We start from the raw sequence: 4,906 nt of genomic DNA, 5'->3' as shown, positions 1-4,906 counted from the left end.
CTAAACAGCACTCAGCATTATCCAACGTGATATTCTTAAGAAGATCCCGATTATTACGTGAATGCCTGACTAGACAGCAGCATGATCACACCGAAACAATACCATTTGTAGAATCGGCTTCTACAAGAATATTTCATGACTATGCATTATATAAAGCTTCAAATGTATTATATACAGTGGCGGCTCGTGACACTATCGGGTGGTGGGGCAAGGGCTGCAAGCGACTTTTTATCAAGATGACGTCACAATGGCGTTTTCCAACGTAAACATGTAACTTAATGATGCTACTATAGAATGTAAACGTTTACATTCTATAATGGTACGGTAACATGAATTTCCCGACAACAGTGATTTTAACGTATGTGCCACGAGAGGTCTGCCGGTGAGCAATGACTTGAAGTGTGGTAACTGCGTAAACGGCGTACGGAACAAAGATTCCACACGGTTCATGTTCGCACTAGACCTGACTAATTATCTGCAGAAATGGAAATGACTATAACTCGAGAGATTGCGTAAGCTTAATTGGAAAGGTCAACGAGTTCGGACACGTACGCAATTGTTATCTCATACATTGGGCCTGTCATATTGAATCCAAAACATTCTGAAGAACTAAGAATAGCAGCCTCGGAAATTCGGTCTCGGTACAGCATAGAAGATTTTGGCCTTGAAACTGGAGATTGTAACACGACACATACGGCTTTATTACTGTCTATAGGTCTGCTGCGAAATCGCCTTTGGAAAATATATTACCGAATAAATACGTGGATGAAAGCAGTAAACTTAGTACACTGTCACATGACATCATCGAGAAGTAGCCTCATGGCCCTTTTTGGTATGGTACACTGTCAAAATTAATGCGAACAGACCGAATTTTGCGTGAAATTTACTGAGGAATAGGCTGATCAAGTGATCAGCTGTTAGCCGCCATCGAAAACGAAATAGCTATCGCGCTTGACAGTGGGTTGTAAGTAAGCAAATGGCTTGAAGGCTACAATTTCACGGTGAAATTGACATTGGAGAATAAAATATCAAAGTAAATATTTGAATGCAAACCGAGAATGATATCATCATCTCATCACCTATCTCAGTATGGAACACAGTTAACGTTACCACAGATACATCGGCTTTTGCGTGAAATCCGCAATGCGTTGTAGGCTAAAGTGTCAGATCAGAGCATATCTCTACCATACTCGACCCTGATAACAAAATTACTGCCCTAATCATTGAGTGTCAACCTTGAGACTGGGCACAGCGTTCGATACTAAAATCAAGACATACCGTGCAAAAGCTTATGATGGATCTAGGTAAGGAGCATCGTTAAAATCAATAGAGACCAATACCGGATTTGCGTAAAATCTGTTAGCGCTAAATGACGAGTCAGCTCTCACTCGACTTAGGAAACGAAATTACCACTAACATAGTTCAGTGACAAACTTAAAACTTGGTACAGCGTTCGATACTAACATTAAGACTTACCGTGCCAAATGTCATAACCGATCTCAGTATTGAACATCGTCAAAATCAATGGATACCAATACCGGCTTTTGAGTAAAATCTGTTTGCGATACATGACGGATCAGCGCGCATTCAACTTCGGAAACGTAATTACTACCCTAAACTTTAAGTAGAAACCCTGAAATTTGGGGCAGTGTTAAATACCACCATCACGACATGACATACCAAGTTTCAAGAGTTTTCATGGTGTGAAACACCATCAAAATCGACCGATACCAGCAAAGGTCGACTAAACGCATATGACGGTAACCGAGTTCAGATATAAATACGATTGTTACGTCACACCTTAGGGGCACAGAGCTATTGTGCCCCGGTTGCTCGGTAATTTTGTGAATAGGAGAGAGTAAATCACCGTTTCTTTATTGTGCGCGGCTTTGAGAGAATAGACAGTGAAAGCTTGTTATGAGCGCTACCGGGGCATGCCCCGGCTAAGCATTCGCAAAGCGAAAACACAGAAGAGAATTTGATTTTCGCAGAGACTTCGCTATATATGGGCAATGGGCATTTACAAGCGAAAGGACAAGAAGAATACGATTTTTGCTGTGATTTCGGTATATATAGATTGCTGTGCGTCTATAAATGGTAAAGAATTGTTATTGAACAGAATTTTAGGTGGGGCAATGCCCCAGTTGCCCTATAGGACGAGCCGCCACTGATTATATACGGTTGATATATTAGTGTGCGACTTTCGTGCCGTGGAATTGAAGCGAAGGAATTTTATCAATTTATATTTACATCCATGATTTTGGTATATGAATATACATCTCATATATGCCTCACTATACACTTGTCACTATATATGCAGGAGGATTAAATTACTTGAAGAACAATAAAATAGGAATGCATCAACAGGTCAATTATATTATGGAGCGAACTAACTCATTCGAAAGCAAAGTGACATAATTATCATACATCATCTGTGCGAAAAGCAGGATTTCTCCGACTCCAACTCCGACTGGAAAGACTACACTGGATTAGGCCCCTCGAAAACTGAAGTTTGCTACCGAACGCTCGATTCTCAAAAACTCGGAATCTGAAATATAATGAACAAGAGGGAGCTGCATATTGCCATCCAAATTAGCTCATAAATCGCACCCAATTCCACAATTTACGGTCACGAATCACCAACGGGTGGTATTTTATCACCATGGACTAGACTTGTGCCATAATAGCTGATTTTCAACCCCGTAGCCCTTGAAAGTGATGTGGTAGCAAAGTTGGATGAGATTTCAGGTTTTAGGAGAAGTTTTAGTGTGAACTTTAAGTTATCAAATTTACAAAAGAGATGTGGCAGTTGAATATATTGTCGGATACTTGAAAATCCAAAATACTGCTACGGGCCGCGTGTTTGAGCCCCCTGTTTTAGAGCATATACGAGCATGTACAACAGAACTTATGAATTTAGCGTTGTAGCGTATACTTCAATTGATGTTTCAGTCTACAAAATAGTATTCTGAGAAATGTTTTGAAATTTCCATTGATATGGATTTGTTAAAGGGGGTCAAGTCAATCGTCCAGATGCGGGCCGCAGAAAATCGTCTTTTACGCACTTGGGAGACCCCTGCTGGCCATATGCGTTGATATATGCATGTTTCAAATTCAAATAAAAAGTGTGCTGTGACAATGTAAATACATTACAATGTTGAAATAACTCGCTTTGCAAAATTCTAATAGCTCCTACTCGTCTTGACGTAAATTTTCCTGTCATCACTAATTCACGAGTGATGATTCAGAAACACTGAGACTCTATATCAGAGGTCTCAAACACGCGGCCCGCGAGGACATTTCAGATTTTCATTAATTTTACAACATATAAGTGCCACATATATCTTTTCAAATTGTAAAGGGAAACTTCCCTCTTAAATTGCTCCGATAGCCTAAAACTATTCATCCAACTTCACTATCCGCGACCATGCAGTAGAGATTCCCTATTTCGCAACATTTCCAATTCATGATAATAAACCCTGACCCTTAGACGATAGTCGTTTACAGCACTATGCTTGGACGATTCGTGACTGAAATTTTTGAGTTAGACTTGGACGCGACCTTTATTAGAATTACTCGGACTAAGGCTGACTCGATGGCCAAATGAAAATGACGGAAGTGGACTCGGAAACCCGTGAATTGGTTAAAACCATGGACGCAACAAACTATTCGCGTGTCATGGGAATAGTACTAGATCAGAAGGTAGCAGCTTGGCATTTCGCTAACTAAGCAAGTAGTTATGGCAACCATTGGCAATCTGTTACTTACATCTTGGGTCGCTAAACCATGTTATTAATGCCACTTAAAGATTCCGAGTATACCGTAGTGGTACGCTCCAACGATGTAACGATGTTGTTCGGCGTTCCGATATTTCTATAACTATGACACAATCATTAATAGATTTATATTGGTATTTTTCTGCTCCAATATTCGAAGGTATTTGACCATGAGCTTAATAACCTAATTATCAGGAGTATATCCGAATCCTGGATTGGGCTACACTGCTAAACCCCAAATGCTGTGATAGCAGGCAATCTCTATTATCAATCTGTTAAATTCAAAATATTCATAGTAGCTGCAAAATTGTAACGTGATAGCTTTACGATAACATTATATCATTGTCCGCTCAAATGGCGTCTATATCTTAGAATTAATACATATCAAATACAACAACACTTCTAAATGTGATATTTTTTTCATGCCAGGCCTAAATTGATACAAGAGTAAACCCCATTTTTATGATGAGTGTTGAATGTCAGTCTGTTGGATTGGCTCACTTTCAATACGATAATTTCATCCCGTCAAATACGGCCTACTTTGAAAGACATGAAATACCCCTGTTGATGCTGCGGCCCGCGGCGTCGTCAAAACTAGAAAATTGGCCCGCGAGCACATTTGAGTTTGAGACCTCTGCTCTATATATTAGGAAATTTTCGATGAGCATTGAAACTAACACTGAACATTATGGAACGCTGGATCTTTTGCGAGTCCTTATATTTTGGATATTCCATAAAATGAGAGAGCGGAAGTAAGGATGTCTCACGATCATGCATCATGCGTGATAATGATTAGGAGTTATGATTGCGCTCATTTTGACCAGTACAGATTTTTTACCAAAATCATACATAGTTAGAAATAATTTGTATGTACTGTACGTATATTCTGGGCAATGCATTTGAGTTTTATCACCATTGCAAGTTGTATCAAGTATCGCCACAATGACTTGAACGTCTTCGAGTTAGCGAATCTGATCCTGAAAGTATTCGAGTTAGGGAATCTGTTCCTGAAAGCAATATTCAAACTTGGTGCAGCTAATGAATTGAAAGTAAATGAAGTTTTAAGCTATCAGTTAGTGGTATAGGCTATTAGGGCCTATGGGTACGCGCGGATCACTTCTAGACATAAT

This window comes from Botryllus schlosseri, chromosome 7 (assembly GCF_051294905.1).
Source record: "Botryllus schlosseri isolate E-star chromosome 7, Bs_hap1, whole genome shotgun sequence".
Taxonomy (NCBI): Eukaryota; Metazoa; Chordata; class Ascidiacea; order Stolidobranchia; family Styelidae; genus Botryllus; species Botryllus schlosseri.
Note: the sequence above shows the minus strand (reverse complement) of the source record.